This window comes from Pelodiscus sinensis, chromosome 30 (genome assembly GCF_052426305.1).
Source record: "Pelodiscus sinensis isolate ZL-2025 chromosome 30, ASM5242630v1, whole genome shotgun sequence".
NCBI classification, from domain to species: Eukaryota; Metazoa; Chordata; order Testudines; family Trionychidae; genus Pelodiscus; species Pelodiscus sinensis.
The window spans coordinates 8,387,292-8,408,047 of record NC_143081.1 but is presented as its reverse complement, the minus strand read 5'-3'; the positions used below and the strand labels follow the sequence as shown (position 1 = coordinate 8,408,047).

Below are 20,756 nucleotides of genomic sequence, written 5' to 3'. Positions count from 1 at the left end.
CAGGAAATGTGGGTCTGTCCCAGGGCCGGTCCCGCTACCAGGGCAGACAATCGCTGTCTGAAGGCAGCAGATACAAACCCACCAACTCATGCCCCCGATCGCGGTTACAGCTGCCTCAAACCTGCAGACCCGGAAATCCCCGATGCCAGGCTGCCATAAGTGCTGGGCCAGAGAGAGACTCACCTCATAGTCCGGCGCTAAGGACACTCTCTGGGGCTGGGGAGCTGGGGAGGCTGGTCTGTAGGGGCCGATATGTGGAGACCACCCACAAGGAACCCGCAGAAGCCCCCCCCCGCCACCAACACTCACTGACCGCAGCAGGAGCAGCAGAGCAACACGCCCCCGGCTCCATCTGCTCCCCTGGTGACTCGTTCCGGGGAGGGGACAGGACCACACCGGTGGGAAACCTGCGGCTACGCGGCTTCCCCGCCGGTGACAGTGAGCGCGGGTGCACCCTCTCCTGCTGCGCCCCTTTGTCCCCCTCCCCGCTACTTTCCCTTAACCCCCCGCCCCTCGGGCAGCACTTGAGAGAGGCCCCTGGGTCTGTCTGCAGGCCGCTGAGCAGCTGAAAAGCCGGGTCTGGCTGCACAGGGGAGAGTGTGGACCAAGGGCAGTCAGGGGCGTGGCCCATCCGGAGGGGCGGAGCCGCGTGAGCACGTATGCAGATGTGTGTGCGAGCGGAGCACTGTGGGAGTGGGAGTGGGCTGCAGAGCGGGGCCCTAATTTGCAAGCGGGGCTCTGGGTGGGGTCTGGGGACAGGGGCGGGGCAGCTGGCAGCAGCGGGAAGCGGTGCCGGCGGGGTTGTTTGGAGGTGGAGGTGGGAGCCACCGTGATGTGAGAGTTCGGGGCACTTGAGGGCTGGCGGGGGCTCTGGGACAAGAGTTTATACTTACCTGGCAGGGGAAATACCACGCTCAGGAAGGTGGTTTTCCCAGGGTGAGGCCCATCCATGGCACTACGGGTGCGTTGACCCCTGCGATTTCCTTAAATAGAGGAAACTCGACTGCACAATTTGTGGTAGTGGGGGACTGCGTGCGCGCTTTCCCCTGGTATTGTTTTTGAAAGAAAGATAATTTTGCGTTGAGGACACAGGATTAACGGTTCTTATCTATTCTGCACGCATGCAGATAAATACTGTGAGATAGATTTTCCCAAGAGCTAACCCTGTGTAGTCTGGTTTGGAGCTGCGGTTGGGTTGCAGGAGTTATGTTCAGATTCTGTGCTGGGCGGTGCTGGCGGAGCAGGGTCACGTTCCAGGGAATGCCGAGAACGAGGGAGGTTTGGTGTCTATTTAGTTTTTCCTCTTAGATACTCGCAGAGACAAACGGGCTGGTGCATTCTGCGCACCCCCCACAACTCACCACTGCTGCATCGCCTCCCTATAAACACCATTCCCGAGAACCGCTCCCTCGGTCGCCCGCTGGCCAGGTGCGCTGGGAATGGGAAAGGGGCGTTGGTCAGAGGCACCGGGACATTTCCAACGAGGCTCGTAGCCAGGAACATTTGTCCGCGTGCGAACCCCGGCCCCGGCAGACACACCCCGCCCCTCGGGGGGCTTTGCCGTGGCTTGTGTTGCGAGGCGTTGCAGAGGCGGGTCCGATGCGCTGCGAACTGGCGGTCGGAGTCCGATGGGGTCGGTGCGGCCATCCCCGCGCGTTTCCGCCGGAGGGGGCGGTCAGTGACTCCGACACTGTATCGGGACCCATCGCAGTGTCCCCGCCTGGGAGTCACGTCCCGGAGGAGCACCACGGGGCCGCTGCTGTCAGTGTGAATCCCGCGGGGAGGGGAAGCACCGAGATGGGGGCGGGCAGGGACTCAGGCGGGCAAAGCGCTGCCCGGTCAGTGTCCGGGGCTGTGTCGCCGCTCCTTGGGGTGACGCGCTGTCCTGGGGGTTTCCCCACAGTCACACGATGAGGATCGGCCCCTGCTGCGTTTGTCACCGCCCAGGTGCCTCCCCTCGGAAGTGTCCAGACCCCTCTCTCCCGACTGGGTGGTACCGCCCCACGCGCAGGCGGAGCAATCTTCTGTGCTGAGTTGGCGCAGCCATCTCTGGGGGCAGCTGTCGTGTGTGTAAATGGTGCCCCCCCTCTATGGGGTGTTTCTCCTTCCCCCACTGCAGGGGCCGATCCGCACGCGCTGTCAGTCTCCGGGCGGCTGCGGAGTGGCCCAGCGCCCTGCGATTTTCAGCTCCCATGTCCCGTGCCAGGCTGAGCACAAGGCATTGATGCCCCAGAGGCGACTGTTCTGCGCACGCGCAGTGGGGGCTGGTTTCTGTCCATGTCGAACTGCCGGAAAAATCTGGCGGGAATCACCCTGCAGCCCCCACGTGGTGTTGTGATTTCCGAGCATTTCAGCTGCAATGACACGTTCAGTAACAGCCTCTCCCGCTCCCACCCCTCCCCCCACGTGTTTCCGGCGGGTAACAGCCCCTGCAGCCACAGGTCCCAGGCCCAGGTAAGAGTCCCCCCCTCCTGCCACGGGTCCCCAACCCAGGCAACAACACCCCACCAGATACGTGTCCCCAGACCAGATAACAGCCTCCCAAGCCAGGTGTCCCGGTCCAGGGTAACACTCTCCCTCCCTCCCACTCCTTCCCCCAGCCGCTTGTCTCACAGTGGGCTGCAAAGCCAGAAAGTGTTCTCCAGAACCTCTTCATCTGGCTGCGCTTTTCTCCACACCCCACCCGTGGCCCCACAGAATCGAGACCTTCTCGTCAACCTCCTGCCTGCTTTCGATCGGGAGCTTCCTGAGGCACAAAACTGGAGCAGCCAGGCTGAGAGGCAGCTAAAGCCAGGAGAGCTGTTCGGTTGTGTGACCTTCAACCTCCTGCCAGGGGGTTTTGCGGCTGGTCTACCAGTTTCTAGCCTAAAATATTATTTGCTCCAATGACTTTTTCCTTCAAGAATCGCATTCACCTGCCAGCCACAAACAGGCGGCTGCTGTGTACGGTGACACCAGCTGATCAGCGGGGGGAGTGCAGGAGCTGAAAACACAGGACAATTAGCCTGTTCTTAGAAAAGAAGTCAGGGAAGCTTCAGCGGGTCTTAAGTACAGGACCCTCCCGTTAAAAACGGGACTGATGGTCGCCCTATTTACAGTAAAAGTATTATCCTGGTGGGAGAGGTAAATTCAGGCGAATGCGGCAGGCGGTGCCTGCAGGGAGCGTTCTCAGGCAGGGGTGCAGAGGCAGGACTACAGGGAGCCAGTAAAAGACACGGCAGTCAGTGTGCGACAGAGAAGTCAGGGTGTGTGTGTGGGGGGGGGGGAGTCAGAGGTTTCAGTCACCCCTCGCCACGGGCACCCTAAAGAAGGGTTCCTCAAGGGTGGTGGGAGGGCGAGGGGGGGTGTTGTCAGCCCTTTCAGGCTGCGGTGCTGAAGCCCCAAATCCCGGCACCTGCTGCGGGGCTGAAATGTTGATCCCGGGCAGCCCCTTCCATGCTGAATTCCCAGCGCCCCGCAGACTGACGCCCGGAACCCGGCGCAACTCCCATGAATTTCCAGCAATTTTTCAGGCTGTAGCCGTAATCCGCAGTGCCCCCTGAAGTCCCAGTGCTCCCCACCCTAGACTTATCTGTTCCGGCCCACACACACCCTGCTGAAAGCCCGATCTCTGCCCCCTTCCACTTCCCAAGCCATGAATGCTGCAGGGAGAGTCAAGGCTGAATCCTGCAGGCCCAGTGCTCCCTGTAGGGGAGAAGCCTCCAGAGCCTGTGCACAGAGTTGAGGGGCTCTCTAGCAAGTGCCCAGGAGAGCTCCACGGGTCGAAGGCCGGAGCACAAGCCATGGGAACCATTCCCCCGTATGAGTGAAAGTGCCGCGTGTTTATCGGCAGGTGGCGCTGTTGCTACAAAGGGACTGACTAGCCCAGGGAAGAGCCCCCTGCCCGCACATAGATCGATGCTCTCCCAAAGGGGCGTTGGGAGCCCGACCACTGGCTCCCATAACACCTGGCACCAGCCTGTCTCTCAATCCCTGTATGAGAAAACACAGTCACCGCCGGCTTCGTTCCCTCCAGGGCTTCGAAAGTGTCAGGAGCCCTGTGCCCAGGCCGGGTCAGTTTGACTCCTGCACCCAGAGCCGTAGGGCGAGTAAAGAACACTACTGGCAGGAGCAGTGCGGGGCTTTTATAAGCTGCGGGGTATGCAAATGAAGGAGTCAGTGCCCTGTTTAAATCCACCGCTCCCCCTGCCCACACTGCACCGTAGAGACAATCCGCAGCCGCTGTGTCTGGGCAGCGACGAGCCAATCCAGCAGCTAACCCCTAACCCGTCCCCTCCAGCACCAGGAAACATGAAATTTTTGCTCGTTCTGTGTTTCGCTGTAGCGGCTTGGGAAGGTATTTTCTCCCGCTGAATAACGGCAGAAGAATATTCAATCCCCCTTGCGTGGATACCCATATTGATAGCATGTCTGTGTTCCCAGGTGCACGGTCCCAGGTGCAGTTGGTGGAGTCCGGAGGGGATGTGAAGAAGCCCGGAGACTCTCTGCGCCTCTCCTGCAAAGCCTCCGGATTCACCTTAAGCAGCTACTGGATGCACTGGATCCGGCAGGCTCCCGGGAAGGGGAAGGAGTGGATCGCCAGCATTTATAGCTCTGGCTACTACAGCGACTCGGTAAAAGGGCGATTCACAGTATCCAGAGATGACTCCAACAACCTGCTTCACCTGCAACTGACCGCCCTGAAGCCCGAGGACACCGCCCGCTATTACTGTGCGAGAGAGACACAGCAAGAGGAATCCCGACAGGCTGATTCAAAAACTCAAGTTGCAGAATCGTCCTTCTGTCTTGCGCCGCGAGGGGGCACCACTTCCACAGGGAATCCCACTGTAGGCGCAGCAATGGGATCTCGGCCCGCAGTGTAAACAGAATCCCTCTCACTAGGCCCCAGGTCTCTACACCCATCCATGACCCTGTGTCCAAGAACGACCGGGCTTCATGACTATTCACGTTTTGGTGCGGCCGGTGTCAGACATGGAGGTACAAAGGAGTAGCTGGAAAAGCCAGATGCGGGGATCGGTTGTTAGCGGTGCAGGAACTCGAACCTGGATTTCCCAAGCTGACTTGTTGCAGGGCCCAACATCTCCACATCCGCCTCAGTCCCAGAGTGAGGGAGAAAACAGGAAAAGCAAGAGCAACCGCCCTGGCTTCTGGGGCTCACTTCTGCAATTTCCTGGGCACCGGGCACTGATGCGCCAGACCATCCTTCAAAACTCCCCCAGTGCCAGAGTGGGTCTAATCCGCGTGGAAAAAGCCCGTCAGGTTCCGAACTCCGGGCCTCCTTAGTATACAGATGTTCACCTGATGTCCCCTCAAGAATTCCGCACCCTCCTTCCAAAACACATAAATGGGCCTTGGTGGGGGGAGCGCAGTCCTCTCCTGCCCCCACCCAGAGAAACCCCTGTCGTCGGTCACTGTCCCACATTCATCGGCCTGGAGGTGTGTGACGGCGCGTTGGGGGTTCCCCGTCTCCTGCACCCCGAAATGGCACAAACAGACTGCACCAGCCAGTGGAATAGAGGAAGTTTATTGTCTCTCCAGGATACAGCACAGCACAGATGTAATCTGGCCACAGAGCTGGGCTAGGATGCCTCAGGCCCCCTTGAGATGGGGGAGACTGGGCCCCTAAACTCCAGCCCCTTCTCCTAGGCTCTCCTCCATGCTCTCCCACAGTAACTAACTAAATTCCCTTGCAGCCCTGCCCCCCCAGTCAGGGCAGCATTCCACCTTCCTTTGTTCCTCTCCATGGGGGGTGTCTGGCCACTGGTTCAACAAGTTTGGCGTTACCTCTGCCTAGCGAGGTTTTCCCTGCTGGGTCTTGCTCCAGACAGCAGGGGTCACCACAGCCCAGCAAGTACCCCCACTACGTCACAAGGTGTCTCTCCCACCCACCTCCCCCACTCTGCCCTCCAGCAGCACTGTGCCCAAATGGGATCCTTCCCCTCTCTGGCCACAGCCCAGCTTTGCCCGGAGGGGCACTGTGCCCAACTCAGCTCCTTTCTCCCAGCGTCTCTGCCAACCCCTGCCTGCAGCCCTCCGCTCTTTCCCCTTCCCAGCCTGGTTTCTTCGCCCCCTCGGCCACAGCGCCCTGCATCCCTGTGCCCGACTCTACCCCACAGCTCAGCTCCCTCCGTGTAATCCCAGCCTGGGTCCCTCCCCGCTTGCTCCCACGGTTACAAAAAGTTACAGCCTTGTTAACGTGAAATCCCCCCGGGGACTGCTCTGCCCACTGGCCCTGGGCCGCTCAGAGTTCCTTCGGCTCCGGCACTGATTGGTGGGTGCATCCAAACCAGACAGATGCTGGGACTCGGCGCGGAGAGGGGGCTATGGGCTGGCAGCCCTCCCAGGCAATGTGACAGACCCGAGTCTCCCAGCCCCCATCACTGCGGCCCCGTCCAGAGAACGGGGCCCCTTTAAATAGTCCGGGGCATTGGGCGATGCCCCAGTTGCTGACAATGAGGGTCCCTGCGGTTGGTAAATGGGTATCAGAGGAAATGACCCGCAGACACATAGACAATCGGAAACTGGGAAGAAGGGATGTTTCCTTGGGGCCCCACTTCAGTGGCTGCCACGTTGGTCCCTTTGGAGAGGGGAGAGGAAATAAAACAGCGCAGGAAAGGAGTTTGTTCATCTGTGACGTAGTGGGGGGTACCTTGCTGGTTGCTATGCTGGGCAGTGGGTTGTGAGTGACCTCCACTGGCTGCTGGCTGCAGCACGGCCCAGCAGAGCAGGGGATGAGTCACTATGCAAAGGGGGCTTTGAACCTGTTTGACCAGTTATCTGCCAGGGAGCGGAACAATGGGAAGAAGGGAGGTGGAGCCCTGGCTGGCGCAGGGCTGGAAGTTAGTTAGTTTTCTGTCTGGTATCATGGAGGAAGCAGCCTAGGAAACAGGCTGGGATTTAGGGGCCCAGGCTCCCCCAGTTTCTGTAACCAGATGACATCTGTACTGTGCTGTATCCTGGAGAAGCAATAAACTCCCTCTATTCTACTGGCTGGTGGAGTCTGTTCGTGCCACTATGGGGGTGCAGGAGATGGAAACCCCAACTCACCGCCACACCCACATGCAAATAAAGCAGGAAAACTGCCTGATAAGGAGCATCCAGGGGGCCTCACCAACAGATGGCGGGTTTCCTGATTTGTAACACAAGCGGTGGGAGAGGAGAATGACAATGATCGGTCTGGGGTTCTGTTTTGTTCTGGCCGCTGTCTGAGATGAGGGGGTGGATGTGAGTGTCTGCTGGGCACAGCTGGGCTGGGGGAGCAAAGATGGTTTGAAGGAGAAGACGTAGGAGGTGGGTCAGGAACTCTGGATTCCTAGCTCTGAGCACATTGCATAGGATGGAATTTTAAAGCCAAGTAGGGTATTTTGATGGCCTGATTTCATTACTTTGTATTATGAATCCCCTACACGCCTATGAAAAGCCTCCAGACCAGATCGTGCCTCAGCCCCTCTCCCCGCGCGTCTGAAGGGATGTTAAACCTGGTGCTTCAGAGCTGAAGTCAATCCCCCTCTATTGGAAATCAGAGCGAGATGTAACGGGGAAGGCAGGGGTCCACGCCCTGGCCACTGCGGGGTTTCTCACTGGCTCTGGCGCTTCTGTCACTGGTCACTGTCCCGCAGCTGTTCTGGGACTAGAGGGAACGAGGGCCCGACCCGTGGGGCGGTGTCCATGCTCCTGTGTCCGCCTGCCCCGGGCTAATTCTCTGCGGGTGGATCTGAGATGTCGGTTCCGGGTCAGGGCTGAATTGTCCCCTTTGTGCCTGGGGATGACACGTCCCCTCTGATCCAGAGCTGCCCCTGCCGGCCCCTTTGTACTCCCGCTGGGTGAGACCCGCATGCAAATCCCTGCCCCCGGGCTTCCTCTTTAACACTGACCGCTGCTTCTAGGAGCCTCAGTCTCTCCCCAGACAGGCCCGCCCGCTCCGGCCCGCGGGGCGCAGTGTCTCTCTCGATCGCACACAATGAAGCGCCTGGTGCTTTTCCTTGCCCTAGTGGCCGCCCCGGGCGGTGAGTGGCTGCTGCAGGGGCCGGGAAACACACAGCGAGGGGGCTGATCGGATTCATTGCCGCGATGTTTTGTTTTCCCCGCAGGTGTCCGCTCCCAGGTGCGGCTGGTCCAGTCCGGGCCCGGCGCGGTGAAGCCCGGACAGACCCTCAACCTGAGCTGCGCTGTCTCCGGGGTGTCCCTGGCTAGCAAGAGCTGGGACTGGTTTCGGAAGCCTGCGGGGAAGGGGCTGGCGTGGCTGGGGTACATCAGTTCTTCTGGGGGCACAAGCTACGCCGCGTCTCTCCAGGGCCGCCTGACCTTCTCCCGAGACACGGCTAGAAATGAGCTGTCCCTGCAGCTCCGCTCGCTCACAGCTGCGGACACCGCCACCTATTACTGCGCCGTGGCCACACAGTGACACAGAGCAACGCGGCCCCCGCACAGAAAGGGGAAGCAGCCTCCAAGCGCAGCTGAATCGGGAGCGCAGAGTCCCCGGGACAGAGAGAGAGGCGGGCCCCGGGAGCCGAGTCCAACCCACGGGCCTGCCAAGAGGAGGGCCACAAACTGCTTCTAGGATCGGCCTCAGGTCTGGCCCGCCTCGGAGCTGGCGACGATGAACTTAGACACAAACCCCCAAGAGTTGATTTGCACGTTCTGCTAGGAACAGACAGGGAGAGAGTCACAGAGAGACACAAGAGGCAGTTTTCTCTCCCTTTTTGTGAACGAGAGAGCGAGAGAGACAGACAGACAGACCGATAGACAGACGAACGGACAGACGGACAGAGATTTCTCTGTGAAAAGCCCCCAGCACCTTATGTCCCCCTCCCACTCCCGGTTTATCTGGTGCTGTCAGCACAGGCCTCGCTGTGACAAAGCCCGGAAGCGGCTTTTCCCCCTCATGCCGAGTCCTCTCCCGTTCCATGACGCTGTTTGTCGGTCTCCGGGACGGTTACCAAAGGGTTAAACGGGTAGCTCAGGGTGTCAGTAGGGAGCCAGAAAAGCCAATGGGATACAGCTCTGAAATTTTAATTACCTGCTGTTGCTCCTGGCTGATATTTGTCCTGCCTCAGACTCAGCCCCCGGGAGCCTTTTTCCCACTTACCCACTTTCCCACATCTGTAAGGATATAATCCTGGTAAGAAAATATGAACGTCCAGACTGGGTCAGACCAAAGGACGATCCAGCCCAGTATCCTGTCTGCCGACAGTGGCCAGTACTAGATTCCCCAGAGGGAGGGAACACAACAGGAAATCCTCACGTGATCCCTCCCTTGTCACTCCAGACAGCGGCTAGGGACCCCATTCCTAGCAATGCTGGCTAATACCCATTGATGGGCCTAACCTCCATTAATCTATCTAGCTCTTTTTTGAACCCTGTTAAAGTTCTAGCCTTCACCACATCTTGTGGCAAGGAGTTCCACAGGTTGGCTGGGCTTAGCCAAACTGAGCTCTGAGTCACAGGGATGATGTGGAGACTGCAGGAGCCGGTCACTCAATTCCTGTGTGAGGAAATACATCCCCCCTCCCCCAGGTATCCGAAAGTGTAAGAAGCATCCCAGAGCCTTGTGCCAAGCGCTGCAGAAACCTGGGAGGGGTCAGTCTGACTCCTGCACCCAGAGCCTTAGACCGCGTCAAGCCCATCACTGGCAGGAGCAGGCGACTAGAAGGAGGCAGACGAGTATGAAAGGAGGGAGTCGGAGTCCTGTTTAAATCTGCCCCTCCCCGTAACCAGGCTGCAGCCTCAGGGACAATCCACAGCCCCCTGGGTCTGGGCAGTGACCAGCCAATCCAGCTGTGACGTAGTGGGGGTACTTGCTGGGCTGTGGTGACCTCTGCTGTCTGGAGCAAGACCCATCAGGGAAAACCTCATTATGCAAAGGTGACTCAAAAACCTGTCTGACCTACGGCCCCCCATGGGGAGAAACAAAGGGAGGTGGAATGCTGCCCTGGCTGTGGGCAGGGCTGGAAGAGGGGGAGTTAGTTCCTGGCTGGAAGGCAGGGAAGAAGGAGCTGGGGAGGGGGCTGGGACTCCCCTATCTCAAGGGGGGCACTGAGGCCTCTTAGCCTCAGTTCCTGTAACCAGATTACATCTGTGCTGCGCTGTGCTGGAGGAACAATAAACAACCTCCATTCTACTGGCAGGTGAAGTCTGTTCATGCCATTTCGGGGGTGCAGGAGACGGGAAAATCCCGACGCGTCGTCACAGCAGCACCTAACCCTAACCCGGTCCTCCGAGAACTTTCCCCGCCACCACCAGAGAACATGACATTTTTGCTCTTTCTATGTGTCGCTATAGCTCGGAAGGTATTTAATTCTTCTGAACAACGGCAGAAGAATATCACATTTCCCTCGCGTGGATACCAATACTGACAACTTGTCTCTGTTCCCAGGTGCCCGCTCCCAGGTGCAGCTGGTGGAGTCCGGAGGGGATGTGAAGAAGCCCGGAGACGCCCCCGGTCCTTGACCGTCTGTTTCCTGGTTCCCTGTGACTAGGGAGTGAGGGCAAAGTGCGGCGCAGCCTGCTGCGTCCTATTGCTCCCGGCTGTCCAGGGGAGGGCAGAGGACGCAGCAGACTCAGCACTCCCCTCCTCTCCATCCTCCCCCCCCCGCCCCCGGCACAGCGAAAACGGGAACAACGCCCCGCTGCAGCTCCCCCCAATGGTCCCAGGGAAACCAGGGCTGGAAGTGGGGGGCGCCCCCAGCCAGACCCTTTGTGACGGCGCGTTGGGGGTTCCCCATCTCCTGCACCCCGAAATGGCACAAACAGACTGTACCAGCCAGTGGAATTGAGGGTGGTTTATTGCTCCTCCAGCACAGCGCAGCACAGATGTAATCTGGTTACAGGAACTGGGCTAGGATGCCTCAGGCCCCCTTGAGATGGGGGAGACTGGGCCCCTAAAACTCCAGCTCCTCTCCCTAGGCTGTCTCATCCATCCTCCCAGACAGCCACCAACCCTAACTAAATTCCCTTGCAGTCCTGCCCCCCCAGCCAGGGCAGCATTCCACCTTCCTTTGTTCCTCTCCATGGGGGGTGTCTGGCCCCTGGCTCAACAAGTTTGGCCTTACCTCTGCCTAGCGAGGTTTTCCCTGCTGGGTCTTGCTCCAGACAGCAGGGGTCACCACAGCCCAGCAAGTACCCCCACTACGTCACACCCTTTAACCTGCCTCTCCGCCTGCTGCTAGCCTGGCTGCCGGCAGAGCCTCCCAACAGCAACGCATCGCAGTCTGGGTGAGCGGCCAGAAATGGGCCAGCGGCATCGGCCACGCACCGCATCGCACCCACTGAGCGCAGCGGGAAGGGAACCGAGGGAAAGTTCCAGACACTGTACGAACTGGGGCTCGCGTGTCCCAGGAAGCAAGAATCGCCCTGAGTGTCTGTGGGATCCAGGCACCGAATCACATTAAACAGCCCTCAGGCCCCAGGCCCAAGCTACAGTCTCCACCAAACCAGCCCAGAGAGGGGAAATGTTCGCTCCTCCGGCCTCGCCACAAACACGAACCCTCCCTTGCACCACGTGAGCAGAAACCCACAAACGCCAGTGAAACTATTTCCCTTCCCCACAGCCGGCTCCCAGGCAACCCCTAGACATGAATGGAGAGCTAAGTGACGTCATGTCTCCTTCTCTTCCCAGCGCTGTGAGAGCCCATCGGGACCCCCGAGCTGTGCCAGGCGCTGCACAAACACACCGGGGGCGGGGGGAGATTCCTTCTGCCGCAGACTCCATGTCAGTGACTCGGTAGTTAAGGGAAGGCGTTTGTGCCAATGATAAGGAGGGGAATATGCAAATGGCGGTGACGGGGCCTCCTTAAATCGGTGTCTCTCTCTCCCTAGTCCGCACCCGGAGAGACACCCCGCAGCTCCCGGTGTCTGTGCAACTAGCAATCACCTCTGCCCCCTGCAACGGCGAAAATGAAATTGTGGGTCTCTTTAGTGTTCGTGGTGGCAGCTTTGCCAGGTATTTTCTATCTAAGCACACTGGAGAAGCGGACGGAGGTTTTGTATTTGTACGGAATATTTTGATACTAATGTTTGCATCGCGTCTTTGTTCCCAGGTACCCGGTCTCAGGTGCAGCTGGTGGAGTCCGGAGGGGATGTGAAGAAACCCGGAGACTCTCTGCGCCTCTCCTGCAAAGCCTCCGGGTTTAACTTTGGAGGCTACTCCATGGTCTGGGTCCGCAGGCTCTCGGGAAGGGGCTGGAGTGGATCTCTGATATTAGCACGGATGGGAGCACCACGCACTATGCAGACTCCCTGAAAGGCCGAGTCACCATCTCCAGGGACAACCCCAACAACCTGCTGCACCTGCAACTGACCGGCCTGAAGCCCGAGGACAGCGCCCGCTATCTCTGTGCCACACACAGTGACACAGAAACTTCGTGAGGTCACACAAAAACCCGGGCTGCTGAATCCGCCTTTTCCCGTTCGCCACAAGAGGGCAGCAGATCCACAAAGAGCTCCGCCTGAGAGCTGCGGACCCCGCCCTGCGTTACTGTCTCAGAGAGGCAGCCGGGGCCCTGGGTGTAGCCCTGGGGGTGTCGGTGCGCAGGAACGCGCTGTGGGCTCGAGTCACACAAGGGGCTGAGGCGCCTTCTTAGAACGCCGGGCTCCCCATGGAACTTACAGCCTCGAACCCACCGCCCGGCCTCAGCTCCGCCCCCAGCCAAAGACTGGGCCGCAGGGGGATCTTGTACCTCCCAGGAGAGTGCCCAGCCCCTGGGCTCACAGCTTTCGGGGCTGTCGCCTCCAGGCCGTACCCCACAAAAAGGGATTTTCTTTCTTCCTTCCTTATGTTTTCCTGGCAGGGAAGGGGGAGGGGAGGACACCCCATTTCTCTCTCTTTTTTGCTGGAACCCAATCGGTTCTCCCTCTGGACCAATCCTTCCGTTAGTTGTAACCAGGCTGGACTCCCCTTTCCTGCACCCTACCGAGTCTAAACGCAGCGTGACATCACTGGTCTCTTTGAGAAACTTAATTAGGGATGTTCATCCCTGTCACTGAGGCGGGGCGGATCCGCCAGTTGCACCCCGGATGTCACTGGGAGCAGGACCCACCCGAACTATATTTACGGTTTGGGTGGCGAAGTGGGGGTGCTGTCTGCTTTGTGACCCGGGGTCTCCCTGCCCTGTGATGGGAGATTCTCATTGACTCTCCCAAATGTGTATTAACCCAGACACCCAGGCTCAGCCTCTCAGGGAGGGAGACAAAGTAAGGAAGGCGGAGACCAACACGTGGTTGGGGGGCAAGGCCTGGGGGGGGGGCAGTGGCTGTCTGGGAAGCGTGGAGAGGACAAGCTAAGCTGTGCTGTATCCTGGAGAAGCAATAAACTCCCTCTATTCTACTGGCTGGTGGAGTCTGTTCGTGCCACTACGGGGGTGCAAGAGGCGGGGGAACCCCGTGAATCACTTCTCTAGTGTCCCGCTGCGGGTGCGACACCTCAGTGAGTTTCTTCCATGTAGCCCCGAGCCACCGCCCCGCCGATTCTTTTCATCTCCCGCCTTGGCTAGGTGCCACCCGCATGGAAATCCCGGTCCAGGGACTCCGGTTAATACCAGCCCCTGGTTATCGGAGCCTCAGTCTCTTCCCAGACACAGCCCTGCCGGGCCTGGCTGCGGGGAGTCTGTTCCTTCATCCAGAGCATCATGGACTCGTTCTTCGCCTGCCTGTTCCTCCTGGCCTCCCTGGCGCGTGGGAACTTTTGGATGCTAGGTCGTTCGTAACGTCCCCATTATTTATTTCGGGCAGTAGGTCCTTCTCGCATGACATTAACATGGAGGATTCAAGATGTGACTGTGGAAGACAATTTCGCCATTGGTTCAGAATATACTTCAGATTTGGAAAAGACCCTCGCGGGATTCCTGAGCTGCAGACGAGGTTAATACATATTTGTAGGCTAGAAAGAAGTGCCCGTACGCCTGCGTGTGCAAATCAAACTTGGCCAGAACCTGGTAACAACATGGCTGCAGGACAAGGTTTAACATCCCTGCCAAGAGCTCCCCCCGCCCCAATGTGTGACCCAGCGCCGCTCCTGACCTGCCTCCTTCGGCTACAGCCCAGAACCTCCCTCCCGCTGTTTGCGGCTGTGACTGGGGCAAATGCAGCCTGACTCCCTTTGCCGGTCACACCTCCGAGCTGTCGGGGAGCCCTCCGGCACCCTCCCGCCCCGAGCCCCCTTGGCACAAATCCCCGCTCCACTGACCGACTCTTGGTGCTTCCCTTCGCCGCCTTCGTCTGCGGTTTGTGTGAGCCCGGGTCACCCCCTGGATTGATTCCAAACCCTCATTCCCCGCCCGCGCCTGGGGACAGGATGCCGAACACACCGCGCTCGCCAGCCCGTCATTCACCCTCTGGTGAGTGTCCCGGCCCCGAGCAACGCTGTGACCCGGCCCCTCCCCAGGCACTGACCCCCTGGCCGGATGGCCGCACTGGTAGAGCCCCGGAGTCACTCCCCCACGACGGGATCACTAGATGACAATCGAGCCCTAAATTTAATACCGGAGAACTGGCTCACACCCGGCAGCTGCTTCTCTCCCCTTTAAACCCCCGCCCCGGGGCCGGGAGCTGCACAGACACAGCGAGGGAGGGTCTGACTCCGCCCTGAGCCCCAAGCCAGAAATGTTCTGCTAAGGAAAGGTGGCTGGGACCGTTATAAGCAGCGGGCCATGCAAATAGGGGAGAGAGGTTCCTGTTTAAATCTGTCCCTCTCTCTGCCCAGTCCGAACCCGCAGGGACAATCCGCAGCCCCTGGGTCTGGGCAGTGACCAGCCAGTCCCCGGAGAAATTTCCCCTCCAGCACCAGGGACAGTGAGACTCTGGGTCGCTGCTGTTTTCATTGTAGCGGTTTTGGAAGGTATTTTCGTGTCCCTGTTCAAATAACAGGACCAGAAGCCCAGACAATTCTAGTTCGTTTTCTACCGGTTCTTCTAACATCCCTTTATTCGCAGGTGCCCGGTGCCAGGTGCAGCTGGTGGAGTCCGGAGGGGATGTGAAGAAGCCCGGAGACTCTCTGCGCCTCTCCTGCAAAGCCTCCGGCTTCACCTTCAGCAGCTACTGGATGACCTGGTTCCGGCAGGCTCCCGGGAAGGGGCTGGAGTGGGTCTCTGATATTAGCACGGATGGAAGCACCACGCGCTATGCAGACACCCTGTAAGGCCGAGTCACCATCTCCAGGGACAATCCCAACAACCTGCTGCACCTGCAAGTGACCGGCCTGAAGCCCGAGGACACCGCCCGCTATTACTGTGCGAGAGACACAGTGACACGAAACCGGCGGGTGGTCAGACAAAAACCCGGGCTGCAGAATCCACCTTTCCCCGTTCACCACAAGGGGGCAGAAGATCCACAAACAGCTCATCCTGAGAGCTGCGGACTCCGCCCTGCGTTACGGTGTCACAGACACAGACGGGCCCGGCGGCAGCTCTCGCTGTGTGAGGTCCCTGGAGCGCGCTGGGGGCTCGAGTCACACAAGGGGCTGAGGCTCCTTCTTAGAACGCCGGGCTCCCCATGGAACCTACAGCCTCGAACCCACCGCCCGGCCTCAGTCCCCCCCAGCTAGAGAAGGGACTGGCAGGGGGATCTTGTATCTCCCAGTCGAATACCCAGACCCTGGCTGGGAGGGTTTCCGGGGGTGTCACCTCCAGGCCCTGCCCCACAGCTAACGGCTCTTTATTTCCTTTTTTCTTTCTAATGTTTTCCTGGCTGAGACGGGGGCGGGGATGACAGACTATACCCACCCTGATCTCCTGTAACCAGACCGGTTCTCCATCTGGACCGATCCCGCCGTTAGCTCAGCCAAAGGTAACCAGGCTGGACTCTCCTTTCCTGCACCCGGCGGGTAAAAATGCAGCGTGACGTCACTGGTCTCGGTGAGGCTCTTTATTGGGGATGTTCATCCCTGTCGCTGGGGCAGGACTGAATCCGGCAGTTGCACCCTGGATGTCCCTGGGGGCAGGAGCCGCCCGAACGATCTTTGCGGATAGTTCCGAGTTCCTCAGAATAAAGGTCTTTCATTTCCTGCCTCTGGCGCTGACCCGAGAGCCTCCCCTCCCGCCCTGATCAGAGCCCCGAGTGTTGCCTGGTAACAGGGGCCAGGCCCAGAGAGATCCCGGCCTGACACCGGCCTAACGGATCCGCCAGCCACTTCTCTAGTGTCCCGGGGCAGGGCAGCAGCCTCCGCAGCTCAGTGAGTTTCCCCCATTTAGCCCCGAACCACCGGCCCGCCGGCCCCTTTCATCGCCCATCCCCGCTGGCTGCCAGCCGCATGCAAATCCCGGCCCGAGGGTTCCCGGTTAAATACCAGCCCCTGGTCCTAGGAGCCTCAGTCTCTGCCCAGACACAGCCCTGCCCGGCCTGTTCCTTCATTCCGAGCATCATGGACTCGTTCTTCGCCTGCCTGTTCCTCCTGGCCTCCCTGTCTTGTGAGTGTCTGGGACGGGGGCAGGGAAAATCCTGCTCCCATTGTACTGGGGGAGGGGGAGAAATTCCCTGGGGGCTTCAGAGCCGATTGTTCCCCTCCTCAAAGCACCTGACAACATCCGGCCCCTCAATCCCTGCGGGAGAAAACACAGTCAGTGCAGGGAGCGGCTCGTGCCTCCCCGGAGCCCAGAGGTGCCGGGAGCTGCACAGACACCCAGGCCGCGGCAGTCTGACTCCTGCTCCCGGATCCCTGGGACAAGTCAGTCAGATCCCTGGCAGGAGGAACTTGTGCCTCTCATAGGGAGGGGTATGCAAATGACGGAGCTGGTGTCCTGGTTAAATCGGTCCCTGTTTCTGCCCAGGCTGCACCCGCAGGGACAATCCGCAGCCCCCTCGGTCTGGGCAGTGACCAGCCAGTCCCCTGAGAACTTCCCCCGCCAGCGCCAGGGACAATGGGATTTTGGCTCGGTTTGATTTTCATTGTAGCTGCATTGGAAGGTATCGCTCATTTCGATTTCACTGCAGGGAAGGGCGGATTTAGCCGCTGCGGCTACTCTATTTTCTATACGTGTCGTTATTCCCAGGTGCCCGGTCCCAGCCGCAGCTGGTGGAGTCCGGAGGGGATGTGAAGAAGCCCGGAGACTCTCTGCGCCTCTCCTGCAAAGCCTCCGGCTTCACCTTCAGCAGCTACGACATGAGCTGGATCCGCCATGCTCCTGAGAAGGGGCTGGAGTGGGTCGGGCGAATTTACACCGATGGGAGCCAACAGTTTTACGCAGGCTCAGTGAAAGGCCGATTCACCATCTCCAGGGACAACCGCAACAACCAGCTGTCCCTGCAAATGACCGGCCTGAAGCCCGAGGACACCGCCCGCTATTACTGTGCGGGAACCACACACCCACACACACTGATACGAAAGCGGCTTGTGGCCCTACAAAAACCCAGGCTGCGGAATCGCTATGGTCTCGGTAGCCACGAGGGGGCAGCGGAAACACGTCTGTGCTCTGCACGGGCCTGTGACTGTTCGTGCGGCAGTACTGGAGGGAGAGGGAGAACTAGAGATTTGGTCGGCTGAAAATTCTCTCTCTGCTCCGCTTTGCTTCCCCTCTCCACCCCCGCCCCCGTCCGCTCCCAGGCGCAGCTATTCCAGTCCGGCCGGGGGGCGGTGAAATCTCCCGCCTTGGCTAGGTGCCACCCGCCACACAGGCAGCAGTTTCAACTGGGCTTGGGTCAGGAGGCCTTGGGAATAGCGCAGATGGGTGGGAGACATTCACCCGCACAGCCAGGACACAGCCTATGCCCAGTACCGCCGGGGCCAAATCACTGAGTCTTTCCAAAAACCAGGTCTCCCTGCAGCCCCGCTTTCGCCGGCTCTCACTGCGCCGGGCACAGCGCAGGACACAGAGCACAGAAGAGAGCCACAGAACGCGAAGATATTAAACAACCCAGCACAGCGGTGACAGTTACTGGGGCAATGAAACCACCCAGAGACACACGCTGAATCGATTGGGGGGACGGACCTTAAATACAGTTTTTCTTCCATTAATCCAGATTTTTTCCTGCATTGGGCAGGGGCTGGACTCCATGAGTCCTGAGGTCTCTTCCAACCCTCGGATTCTATGAATCCCTGCCTCTCCCTGGGCAGTTTGCCTCTGACTTGCCACAGGAGCTGGCCAATCTTCCTGAGAAAGGAAAGGTGTTTGGTTCCATTCATTGACTCACCTGAGAGCGGGGGACAGCGCCCAGTATCGCTGCGAGAGAGACACAGCGAGGGGAAGCGAATCTGAGCTCGGTCAGAAACCTCCCCCTGCAAAGCCCAGGGCTGGATTTCCTGGGAGCGGCGCTCACAAGCCCCGCACAGTGAGAACACGGGCAGTGTTCAGCGGGGGTAGGAGGGGTGGGATGTTGAATAGAACACGCGTGGCGGTGGGAATGGGAATGTGGCGGCAGGAGATGGTTCTGGGCCTGGGAATGGAAGTGTTTTATTCTTTGTTATTTTGTAGAACTAGCGCTGTTGGAATCCCTCGATGTTATACCGCGGGGACGGGTTCTGCAAACGGCAGCTTCCCTACGGCACAAGAACTTTGAACGCGAGAAGGAGGAAGCTTCTGTCTGCACGTTGCGTCTCACTAATCTTGGACTAAAGACATGAACTTGCCGTTGACGTTCACACGACCCTCGCTGCTTCTCCTACCTGCACCCACCGGCGGGCCCCGCGCTCCCGCGCTGGCTCCAGCGCTGGCTCTGAGCGGTGGGAGTGGCCATCAGGGGGCACAAGGGAGTCAAGAATTCGGAAAGAAGCACCGTGGGAGGCGTGGGAGGAAGAAAATGGGAAGAGCGCAGAGGTGAACCCGACACCAGACGGCAGCCCAGTGAGGCGTGGAGTGAGTGAGGGAAACGAGCGGTCAGAAACTCTGAATAATGCCCAGTAGATTTCAGCAGCAATTAGAAAACCGCGGGAAAGGCATCGATGCTGTAACGTTCCCACAGGGGGCAGCAGCGAGCAAGGACGAGCTCCGGCAGCTCTGCTCTGAAGTGCCCTATAGGCGGCAGCACGCACTGCGTACGTGTAAAGGGGCCGGTGCGAGGACATTGGAACAGCCTGGGACAAGAATCTCCCAACAAGTAACCTGATGTTTAATTACGAACCGAACTATTTTCCCCATCGGGGAAAGCAAACGAGGCAATTATACAAGGTACAGGGAGTGCAAGTCCCATTATGCAAGTCCCGCTGGGCCTTGTTAGCGCCAAACCTTTGGAGGCAAAACCGGTCAGTCGGGGAAAGGCTGGCGTAGGGCAGTCATGAAAAGCATGAAGACATCAGAGGATACTAATATCAGGAAGCGTTGATGGGAGTCCCAGTGGGACCAGGATACGATCGCTCTACTGGGGCAAATGGCAAAGAACGGGGCACAGAAACCCCCACACTGTTAGTCTAATATTTAGATTCTCCAAACCAGGAAGCAAACAGCCCAGAAGCCTGAAATACAACGCAGCCTAGGGCTCCCACCCAGACAGCCAAGTCAAATACAATGAGGATTAATTAGAATCGTGTTCATCGCATAAAAAGTTCGACAAGTCCTTAGAGACATCACCCACCAGGTCAATGATTATTTCAGCTCTTAGCCAAATACAGATGCAAAGCGAATTCTGTAACAAAGATTTATCTGAAAAAAGACATAGAGTAGGGGTTAAAATATCATGAGAGACACATAACGGCCACACTGGGCCAGAACACAGATCCATCTAGTTCAGTATCCTGGCTGCCAACAGCGGCCAATGACAGGTGCACCAGAGGGAATGATCTGAACAGGTAACCATCAAATGATCCCTCCCTTGTCACCCATTTCCAAAATCTGACAATTAGAGACTTGGGACACCATCCCTGCTCATTCTAGTTAAGTCATTGATGGACTTAACCCCCTTGAATTTCTCGGCTCTTTTTTTGAACCCTTTTAAAGTCCTGAGCTTCACAACTTCCTCTGACAAGGAGTTCCACAGGTTACTGTACATTGTGTATGTGTGTATGCGGTGGTGGAAGGGGTGGTGTGACGTTAGTGGGGGTACCTTGCTAGTTGCTGTGACGGCGCGTTGGGGGTTCCCCGTCTCCTGCACCCCGAAATGGCACAAACAGACTGCACCAGCCAGTGGAATTGAGGGTGGTTTATTGCTTCTCCACGATACAGCGCAGCACAGATGTAATCTGGTCACAGGAACTGGGCTAGGATGCCTCAGGCCCCCTTGAGATGGGGGAGACTGGGCCCCTAAACTCCAGCCCCTTCTCCTAGGCTCTCCTCCATGCCCTCCAACAGCCCCCAACCAACTCACTCACTTCCAGCCCTGCCCCCCAGCCAAGGCAGCATTGCACCTTCCTTTGTTCCTCTCCATGGGGAGTGTCTGGCCACTGGTTTGCATAGTGACTCATCCTGTTTTGCTGGGTCGTGGTACCCACAGCAGCCAGTGGGGGTTCCCCCAGAGCCAGCAGCATAGAAACCAGCCAGGTACCCCCACTACGTCACAGTTGCTATGATGCACAGTGGGCTGTGGGTGACCTCCACAGGCTGCTGTCTGTAGCAGGGCCAAGCAGGGCATGGATGAGTCATTATGCAAAGGGAGCTTTGAACCTGTCTGACCAGTTACCTCCCAGGGAGCGGAACAAAGAAAGGAGGGTGAGGTCAGCCCTGGCTGGTGGGCAGAGCTGGAGGAGAGTGGAGGAGTTTTGGTTGTCTGGTATCATGGAGGAAGTAGGTAAGGCAACGGGCTGGGATTTAGGGGCCCAGACACCCCCATCTCTAAGAGGGGCTGAGGTATCCCAGGCCTGCCGTGTAACCAGATTACATCTGTGCTGTGCTGTATCC

General features: G+C 58.6%; 1 non-coding gene across 1 annotated transcript; it reads left to right on the top strand.

The window, feature by feature from the left end:
• The first annotated feature begins 885 nt into the window (after positions 1-885).
• On the top strand, positions 886-1,049 carry LOC149521128 (U1 spliceosomal RNA). The gene has a single exon (XR_016348128.1). It is a non-coding gene; the product is annotated as a U1 spliceosomal RNA (small nuclear RNA).
• The last annotated feature ends 19,707 nt before the right edge of the window (positions 1,050-20,756 follow it).